Below are 21237 nucleotides of genomic sequence, written 5' to 3'. Positions count from 1 at the left end.
TTAGGGAAAGGGCTTCTTCCTGGCTTCTGGTAGATTCCAGCAATCTCTGCTGCTCTTTGTCTCATAGGCGCATCACTCAGATGCCTGCCTCTGTTGTCACATGGCCCTTGTCCCTGTGTGTACTTCTTGTGTCCTGTCCTCTTTAAAAAACAAAACAAAACAAAACAAAACAAAACAAAACAAAACACCAGTCACTGGATTTAGGGCCACCCTAATTCAGTATGATCTCATCTTAAGGAATTACAGCTGCACAACGACTTCCAAATAAGGTTCCATTCTAATGTTCTGGATGGATGTCAGTTTGGGGAGTACTATTCAATCCCCCCCAACAGCCAGCTTCTCTGAGCTAAGAGCTAAGGGAAGAAGCATGAAAAGGGTGCATTAGGCAAAGAGGTTTGGGGGACAGAGTGATCCAGAGAGAGGAAAGGTATGAGCTGGAAGAAGTGTGGGAGAAGTTAGAGCCTCAGAGGAACTAGCAGGATATAAAGTACATTATGGTTCCCCTCATGGGGCCAGATCATGAGGCCTCACCTACCATGTAAGGGACTGGGTCTTCTAGGATAAGGAGCAACAGAATCCCCTGATAGCTTTAACCTGGGCCAGATTCACATTTTACCTGTCCAGCTGGCCTTGTCCATGAGAATGCTCTGTCTCAGGGGTGCCGAGGATAATTTCTGTCCTCTTGTCAAACATCTGCTTTTCATCAAGTCCTGGCTGAATAGACCTCCTTAGCCAAACCCTTCCTGACACTCTATCTTTCCCAAAACAGGATTGGGCCACTCATCACAGGACTCCCATTGAACCTGGTGTTTCCTCCTTCCCAGTTGGACTGGAACTGACTATGGACTTGGCTCTTTCTTTCCATGAAAGTGTGAGATTCCTGAGGACACCTAAGCCCTGATGCTTAGCATAGATTTAGCAGGAAGTACTTAGCAAAGGAAGGAAGGAAGGAAGGAAGGAAAGTAGGAAGGAAGGAAGGAAGGAAAGTAGGAAGGAAGGAAGGAAGGAAGGAAGGAAGGAAGGAAGGAAGGAAGGGACTGAATAGGCCAAGATCCTCTCCAACATGGAGACAAAGATCTTCCTCCCCAAAGCAGAGGATGGCCAAAGAAACCATGCACTTCTTTCAATATGTATCTCTGTAGGGCATTTTCTCCTGTCTTCCCCAAACCCTGTGATCAAATCAACCCCTTGTTTCCATCCCACAGGCTCCATTAAATATGCTCCATGTGTGTAGCCTGGGAGCTGAGAGAAGAAGGATATTTCTGATGGAGTCACTTATTCCACTTTGTAGTCTACTGAATGCCTAATGCAGCTTGGGAGGTGGAGACAAGTTCATTACTTCCCAAATTAGGAGTTGAAAGTGAATTATAGTATCACTGACTGGCTCTCGTTTTAGCCATAGTTCTGCTTAAGAAGTTTTTATATTTTATTTTTTCTAGGTCCATACATAAGATATGTGAGCTGGACTCACTCTGCTATTTAGGCTTTATTGATGGGCAAGACTACTGCATCTTCTTCCAGATCATTCCTCTGATCAGTACCTGCCTTCAGTATGTGCTTTCCCTCCAGGCTAGATGAAAATGGTGCTTCTTTTCATCTGTGTCTGTAAGGCAGAGGCAAGGAAATCAATTGGCTGCCAATATCAGTGTGATTCAGTGGTCACTGGGCAGAGGCTGGGGGTCATTTCTGATTCCATGGGTAGGTAGGGAGGCAAAAGACCACAAAATAAGAATTACCAGGCATGGAAGATGTGAAAGTGTTTTTTAAGATGAAGACACATAGCACCCCGGGGCTACTGGAAGAAGGGGACTCTGGCATCTTGTAAGGACGGAAAGAATAAGAAGAAAATACATTAAAAGTATCCTTCTGGAATCTAGGAATCTCAAAGATCTGATTCTACCCTAGTGATTCCAGCTCAGCTCTCAGGTCCCTCAGATGGTCTTAGCAAGGAATCCGTGCAGGGAGGTGACCAAAGCTCTGAGAGTCAATTCCCTGCCAGGTGCTGTGCAGGGTACTCTTTATCTCCAGGCTCGGCCAACCTCCTGACTGTTCTATGAGAAAGACCTCATCATGCTGTGGACAGCTCACAGTACTGAAGCTTCCAGAGGAAAGTAGCTTGGACAAGGTCAATCATTCATTCTACAACAGCAATCTCTGTGTTCAGCTCTGCAATGGGCAAGGGGATACTGTGGTTAACAAAATAGGCAAGATTTCTACCCTCCAAAAGCTTCAAAAGGATAGACAGCTGGTATGTAAACAAATAAAAATAAAATTTTAGAGTGATGAGTGCCATGGAAACAATAATGGTATAGTGTGATTAAGAATGACTGGGGTTTATTTTAGAGGCTCTGGCCAGGGAAAGCATCATAACAGCGGTGACATTTGAGCTGAGAAATCTTGACAAGAAGGAGCCAGGCATGGAGATATATGGGAGAGAATGTTTTAGAGGGGGAGACAGAAAATGTAAAATGTTCTCAGTGGGGAATAAATTTGTTATGCTCAAGGGGCAGGAAGAAGGCCAGTGTGGCTGGAGCATCATGAGAAAAGGATCATTGAGGCCCCTCAGGTCAGGTTAGATCAAAAAAGCAGGAACACTACAAATTATATGGATAAGCTATTTGTTATGGGGTTTGACCTTGTGCAATTGTAGGAATTAATTAAAGAGTTTATGGAAGGGGGCACCAGGGTGGATCAGTCGGTTAAACGTCTGACTTCGGCTCAGGTCATGATCTTGTGGTCTGTGAGTTCGAGCCCTACGTCAGGCTCTGTGCTGACAGCTCAGAGTCTGGAGCCTGCTTAGGGTTCTGTGTCTCCCCTCTCTCTGCCCCTCCTATGCTCATGCTGTCTCTGTCTCTGAATAATAAATAAACATTAAAAAATTTTTTTAAAAAGTTTATGAAAGTCTGTCGCTTCTACATCTGGTGTTGGGCCTGAAGTCAACTGACAGCCAGCTGGAAAGGAAAGATGGACATGAGGTATCTCCATGTGTGACCTGCAGAAGCCTTATTCCAGCTTGCTAGATCAACTCATACTTTACTCTTTGTTAACTTGGTGTCCATTAATATCTCTTGCAGCAACATTTTCCTCAATAATGATAATAGGAATATTGCTTCCACCTAACATGCTTTTATATACAACCAAAAACACAAGAACACTGTCCCCAAGAAAGGACACAAAGTCCTTTACTCGTCTTCAGGTGGTCTCCATTCTTTTTCCAGCTAAGTCACACTTCTCCTTTGGTACCTTGTGACTTAAATATTGACATATAGGATTAAACAGTGTTACACACATTTTATGTTAAATTGTGGGCAAATGAGAGAGCAAAAGAAAAAATAGCTAATATATATGCAAATATATTCACATTAAAATAAGGAGGAAACACCACCATTTCAGTCCTTATTTCTGCAACTGGTCATGTAGTGGTAACTGATATTTGTAACTTCCATTTACCATACATTCCATATTCCCATTGCCCTCAACAAGCAAGTTGGTTCCTTATGTTTCTGTGCCTGGTGGATGACTCCAGAGTTTATTCCTGAAGGGTGTGGGTCACTGGCCATCTTGCCTGTATTGGGTTGTAGTTTTCCATTTGACTTTAATCATAGGACATAGGGGTAGAAGAGGCACTCTAGGGCATCTCTTCTTCCAGACATCTCCCTTCTTATCCTGATTGTGTAAGAATATCCCAATTTCCTCTTGATAGTCAAGATCAATCACCCCACCTGGTAACTCTCTTCATAGCTTGTTGACATGAGAAATTCCAAGTGGCTGAATGCAAGTCTTGACTTCCAGTTTAATGGAAACATTGTTTTGTCCCCAGAGGCAGCATTACATGATGGGTACCTAAGACCTTTAGACCAGCAGAGTCTGAAGATGCAAGAATAAGAAGCAAAAATTTCACTTGTAGATCATTAAAGGAGCCTCTCCTACTTTTATCCATTGATTCTTCACCTATGAAACCTGGGTGTGGGGAAACACACCATGCATTGGTTGCTGATCAAGAGTATGTACTACAACATCCAGGAGGACATTGCCCTGATTCTGTAAGATGTGACCCTGCTGGTGCCATAGCTGAGACTTCATACAATTTGTTCCAACTGTCTGCTGTTGGGTAATGAATCATCCCAAAACATGGTGGCTTACAGCAATAACAATCATTTTATTCTTAATCTCTCCCAGTTATAGAGTTGACTCGCCTTAGGTAAAGATTTCTAGCATAGGGTTTTTCATGTGGTTCAAGCCAGCACAGGGATGGAGTCACCTCAAAGGACTCCTCACTCACATGTCTGGTATTGTTCTGGCTGTTGTCTGGAACTTCATCTGAGACTGTCAGTTAGAACACGTACTTGTGGCTCCTCACATGGCTTGGGTTTCCTCTTAACATGGTGACTGCATCCAAGAGTGAGTGTCCCAAGATACAGGAAGTAGAAACTGCCACTTTTAAGGTATGGACCTGGAAAATGGCTGAGCATCATTTCCACCATATCCATTGGTCAAAGAAGTTATAGAACACCTGGACCCACCTCTTACTAAGAGAAGCAGATAGTCATTGACAGAGTGAGTTTTTAAATGCACATCTAGTTGAAAGCTTATGAATTCTCTATTTATCTGTGCTGTTTTTGACTAAGAACCCTGGGTTTAGGTCTGGATAAGGGACTGGTTAATTCTGTGATACTTAAGAGAGTTTTGTTTTCCTCCTCAGTTATAAGTGAAAATGAGGGCATGGATGAGGTCCCTTCAAACTGTAAGGCATTAGGCCTTCTCAGGATCCTCGGGACAGTCTTAGTCATGACTGATTTTGCACACGCTGAGGCCTCGTTGGAAGCCTTCCCAAAGCTTTCCACAAATGGAACACCCTAGATGTTCACGTCCGTAAGTGAGACGCCCCAGGTGAAGTCCTACCTCCTCTTTGACCACAGGCTGTACTAGTACTTCCCAGTGCAGTTTAGCATCTCGGCCCATAACTCTGTGTTTTAACTATTGGTTAATTAATTTGATAGATTTGATAGTTCACCCTCCTGCAAAGAACATTTGGGATATGTTCTCCGAATTTCTGGATTGTTTTGGAAGGGTGCAGGGAGCAGAAGGAAGAGTATTGCATCTGGGCTGCCACTCCGCCTCTGCCTTAACTGCGTTCTCTAGACTAGGCAAGCCACACCTCCTTTCTAGACTTCACTTTCGTCCTCTGTAAAATGAGATGGGGGACAGGCTTGGGTAGGATGATATTTAAGGCTGCTTCCCCCCTCCATTTTTTAATTTAAATTTTAGTTAGTTAACATACCACAATATTAGTTTCAGGAGTAGAATTTGGTGATTCATTACTTACATAACACCCGGTGCTCATCACAACAGGTACACTCCTTAGTACCCATCACCCATCTAGCCCATCCCCCATCCATCTCCCTCTGTCAACCCATAGAAAGGCTGCTTTTGACTCGTCTCGGCATCATGATTGATGCTTTTATATTTTATTTAAAAAAACTTAGAGCTTTGTATATAGTAGTTGCTTAATGTATTTATGCTCCCAACATGATGACTTCTTTTGTTTTATAGATATTTCTCATTTTTCTTTCTTATCCCCAGTGAGATTATTGGTTCCTTATGGAGAGGGGCACAAAGAATTGGTACGTGCCAAATATTTGTTGAATTGATGCTGAAGAGTTAGGACTAACAGAATACCACTTCAGGCTGGAATAGGGAATCAAAGAAATATAATCAACAGGGACACCTGGGTGACTCAGTCAGCTGAGCGTCCGACTGCAGCTCAGGTCATGCTCTCGCAGTTCGTGAGTTTGAGCCCCGCGTTGGGCTCTGTGCTGACAGCTCAGAGCCTGGAGCCTGCTTCAGATTCTGTGTCTCCCCTTCTCCCTGTCCCTCCCCTGCTTGCACTCTGTCTCTCTCTGTCTCCCCAAATTAACTAAATGTTAAAAAAAATGAATTCTAGGCTCTATGGTGAAAGTCTGGACAGAGTCTTATGGGAGATCACAGGGAGGGACAGTGAATTATAACTGGGAGCAGGGAGGGGTCCATTCAAGAACAGAATACAGGAATAAAATCTTGGTGGCAGAAGGGACACTAAGAAGGCTATTCAATCATTTATTTGACAAACTTCTATTGAATACAAACAATATGCTAGGTGGTTTTGTGGACATGGGAGATATAGGTTCACGGAAATTACTTTAAAGTGGAAAGGGTCAAACTACAATATAAAATCCAAATAATAGCAATAATATCTGACATTTATTGTATTCTTAGCAATGTGCCAGGTACTATACTAAGTGCCTTTGTGAATTAACTTAATCTTCACAACAACCTTGTGAGGTATATGTGGCTATTCCTCCCCTTTTATAGATGGGAAACTGAGGCATAGAGATGAAATATAGGTAACTTTCCTGAGGTTTTATCATCAATAAATGGTATGGCCAAGATTTGAACCTAGACAGCCTTAGCAGGAAAGGAGGAAAGTCTTAGCAACAGGGTCACATTACCTCTTCACTAATGGATAAAGAGATTTTGGAGAATGAGAAGTGCCATAAAGAAACCAAAACAGGGCAGAGGGTAAATGAGATGGGGTCGGGGCAGGGCGGGCGGGGGGGGGGGGGATGCCACTATAACGGGATGCTTGTGAAAGACCTCACATGGGAGTGATATGTGAATGGTATCTGAATGATGGGGAGACTATGGTCATGAAATGATCCCAGAAGGAGAGTCCAGCGGACTCCACTGGACGATTGAGAATAAAGGAGACAAAAGCAACAAACATGCATATTGCCTTCTGGCTGGATGTACAGGTCAAGAGACGGCTGAGCTGGAGATGCTCTCAAAGGAGACATCAGAAGGGATGCCAGCAATGACCAGCTTTGCAAGGCCCAGAAGTTTCCCCCACACTGCCTAACTGCCCTGGACACCAGCTTGCCACAAGTCTCCCCAGGTCTCAGCTATTTCTGGCTAATGTTCATTGGCCTGATGCTCTGGTTGAGAATTTAATGATACACATAGGCAATCTGGGCTTTGAGCAGGTGAACGTGTATTTCCTAATTCTGCCAGAGCTGAAAGCCAAGTCTTGGGGAGCAAATATGTAACCAGATGTCTTTGAAGTGGGTGAGGTGGTTAAGCTTGCAGCAGAAGGTGGAGGGGCTCTCTGCTGGTCAGAAGACCAGAAGCCTCATCCAGAAGGTTGTGTGGGAGGCTGGGTCTTTGGAAGGAACTCTGGCTAAGTTTCTGGGAAAGCAGATGGGGGGTAAAATGCTGTTCAAGTCCTGGATCAAGAATTTGAAGATCTGGGTATTTACACTACTTTTGCTGCCAGCTTACTGTGTGATCTTGGCCAAGTCACTTTTTTTTTCTTTCTCTGGGCCCTATTCTCCATGTAAAAACAGGGCATTGGATTGAGTGAACTCTATCCTGATAGGTGCCTTCATCTTAGGGTTCAAGCACTTAATACATAAGACAACTGTAAAGTAAGGATGGAAATTAAAAAATTTTTTCAAATAACTTAGTATTTCAATATTTCAACAAATGTACCTAAGTCTCTATCATGGGAGAGGTATCAGAAGTTTGTGGGACTCTATTTTTGTTGAGGTTTAATATGATTTCTTGAAAATGAGAAATACACATAGGTTGCTCAGGAAGCACTGTCAACTTATTACTGAGTATCCCTGAAGGTCTAACCCAGACTTGCTCAGTCCTGCTCTTGCCTTCATTCATGTCTGGAGAGGACAGGCATTTGGGAGGGAACAGGGGAGTCTTGCCTGCTTTCCCAGATTCTTGTTCTCAATAGAGAACTTAGGTTTTTGCCAAAAGTTTTGAAAACATGGTGTTTAGGGATGGTACTGGGTGGTGCTTTTGGGCTAAAGGAATCTCCATCAAATTTTTGCTTCTATTTCCCCCTGAGCTCTGGATCAGTACTCAAGACCCAGAACCAAGCTTGAAGAATGGAATTGTGAAGGGCAGACACTCTGATTCCCAGAGTGTGACAGCAGATGTTTCTATAGGTCTTTCAAAGCTTGGTGCATTTGTTCTTCCAACTTAGAGGCCTCTCCACCATCCCTATTGAAACGAGTGTGATGCTTTAATTCAGAGCTGATGGCCAATTGGGCACTTGGCTAATCAACTTCACAGTTAGCAGGTGGGAGTAGGTGGGAAGGGTCCTTGGTCACAGCCAGAAGGCCCATTGCAAGTGCATCATTTCTCAGAGAAATCTGAAATGGCTATTTCTCTTACCCCTCTTACTCTTTTCCTTGTCTTTCTTTCAGGGAGCTTGAAGCTCCCTGCTTCTCCCAGAGAGATGGGGACAGATTAGCACAAGTAGGGACAGAGCAGACAAAAGGCAGAGACTATCCCAAGCAGCCCTCTCTTCCCCAGGGTTCATCACCAGAGGTGGGTTTATCTTAAAGGCAATAAAGGAAGCTGAAGATTCAGGACCCCCAACTGCCCAAGACCCTTTGGAGGCTCTGGAGGAAGTCCTATCAGTGTGTTCACATGAGCAACTCTGTCTTAATCCATTTGGGCTGCCATAACAAATATCATAGAGCAAGTGGCTTAAAAACAACAGAAATTTATGTCTCAGAATTCTGGAGGCAGGAAGTCCAAGACTGGGATGGCAGTATGGTTGGGCTCTGGTGAGGGTCTCTTCCATAGTGCAGATTGTTGACTTCTTATTGTATCTTCTTCACATGGTAGAATGAGAGCTAACTAGCTTTCTGCCCTCTTCTTAGAAGGAAACTAATCCTATTCACAGAGGCCCCACCCTTATGACCTAATTACCTCTCAAAGTCCCCACCTTCAAATGCCATCACGCTGAGGATTAGATTTCAAAATTTGGAATGTTTGGAACTTAAAGATTCAGCCCCAAACAATGTGCTATTATAAAATTTGCCAGAATAGCAAGTATTGATCACAACTGTCCCCCTAGTGCTGGGTGGTTGTTGGTTTGAAGTGGCTCTAGACCTCTTTGGCACTGGCGAAAGGAACATTGAGATGGGGACACATTTGATTTGGGGTTAGTGACCTATATTTATGTAGTTGAGGCCATTTTTATTTATAATTATGATATTCCTGCCCATCCTGGTTAGGAATTGCTTCCTGCTATGGCAACTCACTTTTCAGTGGGACCCACAGATACAGCCTAGGGCCTATTGTGGTATGAGTATGTACTATACCATCTTGTGCTGGAGGTACATGGGTGGTGGAAGAAAGCAAGGTTTGAAATGCACTGAGCCAGAAATTAGTACATGGCCCCTTCTTCCCCTCATGAAAATGCAGATTTGTAAATGGAGGATTGATTCATCTCTTACCAATACCTGGTCCCTAGGGAATTTTCCCTTGTCAAAAATATACTTGATAATGCAACACGAACAATTATTGGCTGTTTGGGGGTTGGGGGTTTGAAGGGAATTGTGGCAAATACTATTTATCAAAATTCCCATATTTTTAGGGAGAAAATTTATAGCTGTAGCACAAACATAAGTACACCCATAGCAGCTCATATATAAAGCATGTGTGATAGAAGATTTACCATATTTTGACTATAATCATAAACATTTACATGAAATTACAATATGAAGTTATGAAGCTACAAGAGCGTTTTCATAAGCTATTAATAAATTGTTTTGATCTAGAGCGAAGCTTAATTATCTCTCTGTGTTTTCCATAGAATAATACAATTGTTATCACATGGAGAGCTTATAGAAGAGTATATAGCCACAGGGAGCATTATAGAAATGGTCACTTGATAATAATATTTATTTCTCTAATGTTGTGATTTTTGTATGTGTCATCTTTTAAAAAATATTTAAAATTCTTTTTTAAACCTAGTTTTGCATCCCTTTCCTTAAAAGGGTCCCCAGGGACGCTTGGGTGGCTCAGTCGGTTGAGCATCTGACTCTTGATTTCAGCTCAGGTCATGATTCCAGAGTCATGGGATCGAGCCCCATATCAGGCTCTGTGATGAGCATGGAGCCTATTTAAAATTTTTTCTCTCTCTCTCTCTTCCCCTGCCCCTCTGCCTTGCTTATGCTCTCTCTCTCTCACTCTCTCTCTCAAATTTAAAAAAAAATTAAGAAGGCCCCAAACACACAGGCATCAGACCCCATAAAGCATGGATCCATATTGCACCTCAGCTGTGGCTTCCGATGCCCCCACAGTGGCCTGCAGTCCACACCTCCTCCTGTACCAAGACAGGAGCTTCCTTTCCTCATGTCTGTAGAAGTTGGGGTGCAGTCCCATTCTCAGGTCTGGGCTGGGTCTCAGCACTCTTCTGGGGTCTTCTTCTACCCCTGGAGCCCCCATGCATCCCACTCAGGTCTGGATCCGGCAGTGCAGAGGTGAACCCCAGGTTTGGGGGGCAGTAGCCCCTCTCCCAGCCACACATGCACTCCTTATTCTCCTCCTCAACCTCCCACCAGAATGACTGAGGCCAAGAATCCAGGCCCCTGTCCAGGCCTGATCCTATTCAGGCCAAACATGCACACCTGGGGCTTGCTCTGGGTCAGGATCCAGGGTGCAGGACTAAGCAGGATGCAGCACCAGGACTATTGGAATGAGTGGCAATGAATAAGAATGACAAACCTTTCCTGGCATCAGGTAAGGATGGTGACATGCAGTGTGATGTGGGCACTCCTGGAGGTTGCATGGAGGGGACAGGGGGATGGGGAAGAAAGCAAACTCTCCTTAGTTACTCATAATAAAGATGACAGTAACACTGCACCTTCAGCTGACAATAATCTTCAGCAAGAAGAGCAGTCCATGGTGAGCTGTATAAGGGCGGAAGCCACACACGTTTGGAAACTTGCTTATCTGCAGCATCTGGACCAGAACGTGGTGCATAGTAGGTTCTCAATGGATGGTGTTTGTGAGTGAAATGATAAGAATTTTGTGTGCTTACTTTGTGTCAGGCACTGTGAAACGTGCTCCACTTCATTCAGACCTTGCAACCACCCTATGGAAGGTGATGTCAGTATCCTGTTTCACAGATGAGAAAACTGAGGTGGGTGTAGGTTACATGGCCAAGGTCCCACAGCTGCAGGGGTGGGTCCTGTCTGGTACTCAGCTTTCTTGCCTCATTCTAAGCCTGGAAAATTGCTTTTCCTTACTCAGTCCCCATCTGCAGCCAAATCCCAGACCGTGTGGTTGGGAACCAGATATCCCAACTGCCAACCTTTGGTCTGGTCCTAGAATCCTGCTGCCTGCAGAGACAGGTGTTCTGGCATGATGGCAGAATGGCCGGATCCCAGGTGTTAGGCCATTGGTTGGGCTCGCTACCTGGACTGCTCCACCAGTTGGCTGGATGTGATCTGCTTCTGAAATTAGGGCTCATCTGGCTGCCCAGACTAAACCCACAGAGTACGGACAGGCTGTCCTATGTGATAGATCTAAACTCACACCTCCCTGCCACCTGCCTGGGGGGCTTCTATTTGCATCCACCTCTCCCCCTAGTCTACCCATCTTTAGAAATTGCTAATAGCTTGTACCCCTGTAAGTATCATCAGTGTTTATGTGCCTGCCTCCTCCAATGAGCCACGCATCCCCAGAGGTAGGGGCTGTGTGATATATGTACCTTCATGCCCTGTGCCCTTCATGGAGTCCTATATGTCCAGGTAGTGGCAATTTCGTACCTCATAGGGGTGTGTGAGGATTAATTTAGTCAGTAAACATGAAGGAAAAAAGCGGTACCTGACACAGAGAAGCTCTCTATCAGCGTTAGTCATTATTATTCTTAGTGACCATGGAGCACCTTATTTTCTTTCTTTTTAGCTTGTTAATAGTGCATGCAACACATTTTAACACCAAACCATTGGCTGTCTGGTGTTTTTCTCTGATTGTTTCTTATGGACACATTTTGTTGTCTTGATTACATTTTATAAACTCTCTAACGTTAAGGACCATTTGTTCGGAAGCTGCTGAGTTTTCACCTGGTGTGGGGTATAGACCTCTTCAGGAATCTGAGGAAAATCATGACTGCTTCTGCTCAGGGACTCATAGATGCAGAGTATCACCTCCCTTGTCTTCCCACTGCCAGCAAGGGCTCTCTAGTCAAGAATGTCCAGCCTGACTCTAGATCTGAACTGTCCCTCTTTGGGCTTCTGCACAATAAGGGGAGACCATAGGGGGCTTGATGGGTCCTTCTAGTAGGGACATTCCACACTTTTCATCTTTTGCTTTACCAAGCAATAACTTCCTTCTAAATTCTATTAGATCCGATAGAGGGGTAAAAAAAAAAAAAAAAAAAAAAAAAAAAAAAAGGTCTCATTCCATTACAGCTCAAAGCTTTCTCTTCTCTTCATAGTGCCTTTTAAATGGGATAGACAGAGAGAAAGCTTCATAAATCTCCAATAAGCCAGGAGCTTGACTAAAGTAATTGCAATGTGGGGCAGACAGGGCAGTGTGGGTCTCCACTTGCCGTGGCTGGACTCAGCTTCCCTCAATCTTTATATATCAAAAGCCAAAAAGGAGGGCACCGTTGTATATCACCTCAACCCCAAATGGAGGTGGGGTCAAGGACTGCTTCTGATAGGACAATCGGACCCTGGGGACCTACTCTCCCCATCTCCAGTCTCAGGGGTCCATTACTCTATCTCCATTTCCTAAACTGGTCCTTCCTCCACACTTCAGATGCACTCCTCCACTGCCCAGATGTTGGTACTGGGCAGAAAGTACACAAAATATGTCATCTTTTGTAAGCTCTTGGCCCTTTTTTTAAAAAAAAATATTGTTTTTATTTTATTTTGAGAGATAGTAAGCAAGCGGGGGAGGGGCATAGAGCGAGGGAGACAGAATCCCATGCAGGCTGTGCATTGTGTGCAGACACAGGGCTCGAACTCACAAGTGGTGAAATCATGACCTAAGCCGAAATGAAGAGCTGGACGTTTAAACAACTGAGCCACCAAGGCGCCCCTTGCCTTACTTTCTTAGACTTTAAAACACCTTCCCACCCCACTGGGTTGGCATTTCCAAGGTAAGTCTCCATCAGAGGGATAATGACACGCAAAAACCCTGTGGTGGGCAAGCTCTATAGGAACTGAAAGAAGGTCAGAGCAGCTGGACACTGAAGGGTGTGGTATGAGATGGGGTGGTGAGCAGAGGCCAGTTCTTGCAGGACCTTGAATTTCCTACATAGTATTTTAGTGTCCAAGAGAAGTAGAAAGCCTACTGACAGGTTTCCAGCAAGGGTAGGGATGGGGATAGTGTTTTAAGTTCAATGGCAGCTTACAAAGCAGGATGTCTTAGGAGAGAACATGGTGTTCACCCAGACAAGGCTCAGGCCACAGGGAACAAGCACCATATGGGGCCTGGGACACAGGAAGCAAGCAGAGGCTTGGCTTCCAGAACTGGGATGCAGGTTAGCAAGAAAAGCAGCAAAGCATCCTTAAGTTGTGTTTAAACTGGAGATTCTTGAAACCACACCTCTCCTCCTTCCTAGGGAGTGGGTCAGTGATGGCCCATGCTGGGGAAAGGACAACTCAGTCTGCAGGTGAGGGTCAAGTGATACCAGCTGGGGACTGGAGGGCTGCAGGATGGGCCAGGGAGAGTTTAGGGCCTAAAATCAGGACCTGCACTCGGTCCTGTCTTTGAGGAGCTGTGGAGGGGACTCCTGAGGAGGAGGAAGAGTGCAGAAGACGGAGGGCTGGTGCACAGGTAGAGTGGCTTTCGGAAGATGATGTAAAAGCACAAAAGAGGAAGCACATTTCCTTATTTTTAGTGCATTTGCATTCAGGATCTCCCTAGCTGAGAGCTGGCCAAGTTCATTGCGATGGGCATTTTCTCTTGCAGGGACCTGTTAATGTATCCCATTATAGCCACGCCTCTCCTTTCTGTAGAGGTACTTAACATACATCTAAATTCTGCCTCTTTTAAAGCTGAGCCATGGAAAAGGCCCACTGAATTATGGGGTTGGGACCCTTCTTCCCACTCCCTCCTCCCAAATTCCTCTAACCTTACTTGTCACAGAATCATTATCACCTGTCTGCAGTAGCCCATTAACTAAAGAGCATATTAGCATAGATGGCTTTCTCAGATGTACATCTTCAGGGTGCAATTCTACACAACCCTGGGCCTTAAGGGGGTGATCACGAAGGTTCATTTTTGTGGAAGGCAGCGTGGTCTCCTAGAAAGGAACAGGACCCCAGGTTCTGGTTCTCATTATGCCATTTCTCACCTATTCATTCATGTAAAAGGTTTGCCCTCATACTTCCTAAAGGCAGGAATCGACCCTGCCCTTAAGGATTCTTAATATTCTGCAGGAATGACATGATAGTCATACAGAGACTTATTTTAGTGTATCCATGTATTCAATTAAATGAATTTGTATTTCAGTTTAGGGTAAGTTAAGAAGTCTTCATGGAAAAGTTAGCATTTGGAGAATGAAAAGGGACTGAACAACTCTTGGGGCATCGTCTGTAACATGTAACTTATTCTTTCTGTGTCACAGCTTCTGACCAGATCTGCAGATGGAAAAGCTCGCTTCTAGGCATGCGAATCGTCTTTTAGTAAGTAACTTTCATGAGGCAGGGGCTGAGTTGCACACTAGGGTGTAACGATGCAGTGACTGGGACCTCTTGGTAAACAACCCCCAAGGCCATCACAACACGGAGCCATCTGCTTCAACCCCTGACTTACCCACACAGGCCCACATCTCTATTTCAGACCAAAATCAGCACTTCTGTTGCCTCCTTCCCGGGGGAATCACTGTTGGTCACATTCTACCGCTGACTTGTTTCTATCTTTGACATGTGTGCAGTGCTCATGCACAGTCTTGAGGTGTTGCACAAACGTGATTAACACCATCATGTCTGGTAAGATAAAAGGCAGAGTATGGAACTTTCTAGCACAGAAAGTGCTGGGATGATGGAAAGAATCAAAGTAAGAATCTTGAAAATAAATTGTAGTGAAGAAATTACAGATGTTGTGGTCTGCGTGGGATGATTTGACTGTAGAGGTACCTCCAAAGGGCAAAATGCACACCATGAAGTATATGCAAAAAAAAAGGCTGAATGTGTGCAATTGTCAATCTCCAGAAAAAGCAATCATAGTGACAATGGCAGAACACCTACAACTTTCCAGGCAATTTCTAAGTGCTCTGTATACACATTAACATGCCTGTTTCTCACAAAAATCCCCGGGAGGTAGGGATCACTATTAGCATTAGCTCCATTTTACAGATGGGGAAACTGTGCCTCAGAGTTGTTATACAACTTACCCAAGGTTGGGGAAAAGCATCCCCTAGCAACCAATAAATATGCACAATTAAACGTGTGTTGAGTATGTATTATGTGCCAGTGGCTGTTCTAAGGGCCATCGATCCACCTATTTCCATATAAGTTCATTTCATACTTACCGTGGCCCCATGAGGTAGGCTCTAATTGTGCCCCTTGTCCTGACATGGAGAGAGGTGAAGTGACATGGTCAAGGAGGCAAAGCTGAGAAGTGAATCCAGCCTTCCCAATTCCAAAGCCTTCCCTTGCACAGGAGAACATTAAGGCAGTGCAGTGTTTATGGAGAGAAGGGGACCAAGCTGAGAAATGCTTGAGGCAAAACCCAAATGGCTTTGTGGCTGAGGGTGCAAAACAGGGAGAAGCTGAGATTTCTCTAGGATTTCTTCCAGCTTCCCCTCTATGATTCAAAGGAGGATAGCAGATGTGGGGGCCTTGGTGAGCTGTCTGAGCATTTGAAGCAAAAATTGAACTGGCATGGCGATGTGAATGCTGGCTCTGGTGTGCAACCAACTTCTGACTTCAGGCAAATTATTTTTACCTCAATAAGTCTGTTTCATCATCTGGAAAATGGAGGAAATAAGATCTGCTCTCCACTTACTTCACTTCAGTGTTTTTCAGATAAAAGACTGAATTATGCAGAACAGCATGTCTCAGCCACTGGGGTCGGGGAGTGGGGAGAGCACAGGTGTGAATGACTGACATCTGCAAATTCATTTATTCCCTCACTCATTCAGGTATGGGATCATAGACTCTTACAGCTGGAAGCCTTAGAAGCTCACTCCATCACCTCCCCAATGCAGGAATCCCACCCAAAATCTCCCTGAGTGTTCCGTTGCACAAACACCTCCAATGATGGCTACATACTGACTTCTCAAGGAATGTTCTTTCCACTGTTAAAAAAGAAAAAAAAAAAAACTGTCAATGGAGGAAGTTATCCTTCCATTGAACTGAAGGTCATCTCTTAGTAGCTTCCTCCTATTGTTTTTATTTTATTCATTAAAAAAAAGTTCATTTCAACATGCAACATTTGGTGATCCACTGGCCATGTAGTAGACACTGTGGAGGACCCAAGGGAAACAGCCATTGCCATTGCCATTGAAGAGCTTCTAATGTGGCTAAAGATATAACATGAAAGCTCCTAAAGACCTGCACAGCCAACGAAAAAAATAAGAGTTATCAGAAAACTGAGCCCTGTAGGAGCCGCACAGGAGGTACGAAAGTAAGTGCCAGAGGGACTCAACAGAGGAAGAGAATCCAGTGTGGACTGAGTGGTCAGGAAGACCTGCCAGAGGGGGACTTTTGGGGGATCCTTAACAGAAGAGTATCATTTGACCAGGTAGGGGAAAGGAGATCATCCAGGCCTGGGGAAACAGTAGGAGCAACGTTCAGCGACAAGACAGCACAGAGGCAGTACAGAATTTCAGTACTTCAGTACAGTACTTCAGAATGACTGTGTGAGGCTAAGGATCGGACCCAAATTTCTCTCCGGATTTATGTACGAGAGCAAGTTAACATCCCAGTGGTGAGGAGCCTGAAATGGCAGCTCCGAGGACTTTAGGACTGAGTGAAATGTGATGTGCCCAGTGGTTACAGTCTGGAAACTGAGAGTCATACTGGCTTCCATGAATCTCTGTCTTCACCTCTTAGAGCCGGTGGCCCATGCAACTTCTCTAACCTCTGCAAGCCTTAGTTTTTCATCCGTAAAATGGAGTCAATAGTGACTTCTTACTCATAGGAATGTAGTGAGGATAAGGTGAGATAATGGGGGTCGGGTGAGATGCTGAGCAGGTGAATGTGAGCTGCTATTGTTCTTGTTGATGCTTTGGTGGTTTTACCTAAACTCTCGGAAATGTGGAACCACTAATCCTCTATAAGCCTCAGGTTAGCATAGTTTTCTTCCTGGGAAAAGCCATTTATCTTACTAAGACCCAAACTGGCAGACAGACTGTTCTCTTTTGATTGTTTGGATGCTTTTCTGGCAGAAGACAGCAATGACCCCAAAAATGGCCCAGAGGCCTCTTTGCTAAAGGAAAGAGAGGGAAACCAGCAGACCAGAGGGAAAAATGTCGGTGTTAATCTCAGCTCTGTCACTGACCTTGGGTGAGCCCCCCTACCCTTTCTTGCCCCATTTTCCTTACCTGTCACATGAGGGGCTCTGTCCTGGCAATCACTGACATCTGTTTCCTTTTCACTCTGGGGCTGGGATATGCAGTCTATGAATAATTGTGGCTTGCCTCTATATGAAGTGTAATCATTATTCAAATTAACTTTTGTATTTGTCTAGCACTTTTTACACTTCATGGAGCTTCCACATCCATCATCTCACCTGTGGCTTGTCACAGCCCTCTGACAAAACCAGAGAAACTGCTTTTGTATCTCCTGACATATAGGGAAACTGAGGTCTAGAGCAGAGAAGTGTCTGGCCAACCAACCCAGAGCCTCCAAGTCTCTGGATTTGTGCTTCTCATCTCTGGGCTGATTTCATCCCAGGGAAATCTTTAAAAAATAAATAAATAAAACCACCCCCAAACATCTTAGGTTTTAAGTTGAATGTTGTTTTTCTATTTCCAAATGAAACAGTCTATTTAATTTCTCCTCCAACTGCAATCTTGGTCTCTAATTTCTCTAAACCTTTTCTGCTGCCAAAATTTCAGGTTGCTTGCAGTACAGATATTAATTTGACTAATGAGACTTGGAAACTATGTGATCCCATTTTCCAGTTCGTACCACACTATAGAAATTTAAGAAACATGCAGAGATTGGAGTGACAAAGAAGTATCAGATATTTCTCCCTGAGGAAAATCTTGATAAAGGCTGAGGTCTCTGGGTGGGTGAGAAGTTTGGACAGGTATATGTACTCACCGAAGCTGGTTGAGTTAAACTTGAAAACATACTTGAATATTCAAAATATCAACACTTGAGGGACATCTGGGTGACTCAACTGGTTAAGTGGCCAACTCTTGATTCTGGCTCAGGTCATATTCTCCAGGTTTGCGAGATCGAGCCCTGCATCAGGCTCTGGGCTGACAGTGCGGAGCCTGATTGGGATTTTCTCTCTCTGTCTCTTTCTCTCTCTGCCCCTCTCCCCACTCACACTGTCTCATTCTCTCTCAAAATAAATAAATAAACTTAAAAAAATATCAACACTTGAAACATGGGGTTTTCAAGTACGAAGAAAAAGTGCATGGACTAGGTTTTCAGTTGTGTCTTTGTCACTTACTAGGTGTGTGATATGGGAAATGTCATTTAAACTTTCGGAGGCTTAGTTTTTTGTTTTTGTTTTGTTTTGTTTTGTTTTGTTTGTGGGTTTGTTTGTTTGTTTTTCTTTGGAGCCTGAGGGTTTTTTTTTTTTAATCTTTTAAGTGGCAATACTAATAGCATCTAACTCATAGGATTGGATTGAAGTTTGAATAAGACAATCAGTATAGACTATCCTTTGTAATGTTTGGTGCATACTAAGAGCTCAGAAAGGTTAGTTGCCATTAATATGAGCTTAGGACCTAGAAGCCCATGTTTCCAAGATGTGCTTATATGTTGAAGTCCTCAGGCCCTTTACATCTCAGCCCAGCTCCTCAGCAGAACTTCTGACCTACCTATCTCCCATTCAACATCTTTTTCTGAAAGTCTTACAAGCACATTGGTCTCAACAGATCCCAAAGGGCTCTAATGATCTTCCTCCCAAACCAGCTTCTCCCGCAGGCTCCCCTGTCTCAATCAACAGCATACATACCATCCAACTACTCAGCCAAAAAAGCTGGAAACATTCCCAGGTCTTCCCTCTCTCTCCTGCCCTACAATCCCATTAATTCCACCTCCTCAGCATGTCTCAACTCTGTCCATTTCCTCCTAACATCCATTGCCATCACACTAGCTTGAGAATCACCATGTCTCCCTTGAAACACCCCCACCATCTCTCCCCATCATTTCTGGCTTGTCTCTAATCCACTTTTCACAATCAGTCACATGGACTTTTGAAGTCAGTCCCGGGCTGCTTATTGGGATCTGTGCAGTTCCCCTACACACTGATAAATTTCTGACCACGGTCCTGTGCATCTCCACATGATCCACAATCTGTTCTGGCCTCCCCACTGTATTTGCAGCTCAGGGCTCTGGATGGTTTTCATTTTTATCAATATGCTTTATTTTTTATTTTGTAGGAAAATTGAATATATGGTACAGGGAGATCCCATACATACCCTCTCCCCACATCTTCCTCTATCAGTAGTGGGGTAAATTTGTTAAACTTAATGAACTAATATTGATACATTATTATTAACTAAAGTCCATAACACAAAGTTAACTTTCCATTGAACGACTCCATGGGTTTGACAAAGACGGAGTGCCATGCAACCACTGTCACAGTCTCCTGCAGAATAGTTTTGCTGTCCCCAAACGTCCCTGTGCTCCACTTACTCATGTCGCCTCTCCTCCTCTAAATCTTTTTCCTGTTGCTATAGTCTTTCTTTTTCCAGAATGCCACACATTCTGAAAGCCATACAAGTGGAATAATACAGTACATAGCTGTTTTAGATTGACTTCTTTCACTTAGTGTGCATTTAAGGCTTCTTCCTGTAGTTTTGTTACTTGATAGCTCATTTCTTTTTATTGCTGAATAATATTACATTATATGGCTGAATAATATTACATTATATGGCTATAACTTGATTTGTGTAGCCATTCACCTGCTAAAGGACATCTTAGTTGCTTCAGTTGCTTAGTTGATGATTATGAATAAAGCTGGTATAAACATTTGTGCGCAGGTTTCTATGTGGACGTAAGTTTTCAATTCTTTTTGGGAAATCCTTAGGAATGCAATTGCTGGAGTGTCTATTGTTAACTTTGTAAGAAATCACCACACTGTCTTCCAAAGTGGCTGTTCTATTTTGCATTCTCATCAGCAGTGAATGAGCATTCCTGTTGCTCCCCATCCTTGTGAGCGTTTGGTGTTGTCGATGTTCTGAATTTTAGCCATTTTAATAGATATGCCAGAGGTATCTCATTGTTGCTTTAATTTGTAATTCCCTAATGACTTATGACGTTGAGCATCTTTTCATACACTCAGTTGTCATTTATATATCTCTTTGATGGGGTATCTGTTCAGTTGAAAAGACTATCCTTTCCACATTGTACTGTCTTTGCTCCTTTGTCAAAAATCAGTTGACTCTAATTGTATGGGTCCATTTTTGGGCTCTTTATTCTGTTCCATTGGTCTGTCTATTCTTTCCCCAATATCACACTGTCTTGATTACTGTAGTTCTACAGTAAGTCTTGAAGTTGGATAATGTCTGTCTTTTGTTATCCTTTGTTCTGGGGTTTTGACAGCCCTAGGGTATATCTGTCAGCCTCCAAGGTTGATTCCTAAAGGATTCTTGATAAGCCTCACAAATGTAAGAGGGGTGGGGTCATAAGCAAACATGCTCATCCAAGTCCCTTTCTCCAAACCCCCAAGTTTCTTACCGTAACTTATTCAGACTCTACAAGTCAGGCCCTGGCTTCCTCCCTGAACTCATCATTCTCCTCTTTCCCTCTAGCACATTCTGTCCTAGCTACACTTGCTCCACACTGTGGGTGCCATGCTCTAGCTGGCTTGTGGTCTGTGCTTCAGTGTCCCCTCTATCAGGGGCACCCTTCTTTCAGACTATGACATGGCTCAGTCACTTCATGTAGGCTCCTGTTCCAATGAGACTTCTGCAGATGTCTCCCTGGCACCTGTAGCCAACTCCCTTGCTCTCTGTTCTCTCATCCTACACTTACCATTATCTGTGTATTGTCTACCGCAGGGCCCTTGAATATAAGCTCTGTAAGGGTGGTTGGATGTCTTGTTCACCTCTGCATCTTCAGTGCCCAGACCAGTGCCTGGCACATCACAGGTGCTCAGAAAATATTTGTTAAAAGATTCAATGCACTAATAACCCTGGCAGTGCTGATTACATGCTTGATATGGACCACGTCTCTTGGAATCATTTCTACATTTTATTTCTAGCATTTCCCAAATAATTTTGATTCTAGGATAGAAATAATTACC

General features: G+C 43.9%; 1 long non-coding RNA gene across 1 annotated transcript; it reads left to right on the top strand.

Moving 5' to 3' along the window:
* Positions 1–10890: 10890 nt before the first annotated feature.
* LOC123590666 lies at positions 10891–16708 on the top strand. Its single transcript, XR_006708909.1, has 3 exons — positions 10891–10987; positions 14429–14486; positions 15947–16708. It is a non-coding gene; the product is annotated as an uncharacterized LOC123590666 (long non-coding RNA).
* The last annotated feature ends 4529 nt before the right edge of the window (positions 16709–21237 follow it).

The sequence above is a fragment of the Leopardus geoffroyi genome, chromosome B4, assembly GCF_018350155.1.
Source record: "Leopardus geoffroyi isolate Oge1 chromosome B4, O.geoffroyi_Oge1_pat1.0, whole genome shotgun sequence".
Taxonomy (NCBI): domain Eukaryota; kingdom Metazoa; phylum Chordata; class Mammalia; order Carnivora; family Felidae; genus Leopardus; species Leopardus geoffroyi.
This window is presented reverse-complemented; position numbering and strand designations above follow the sequence as displayed.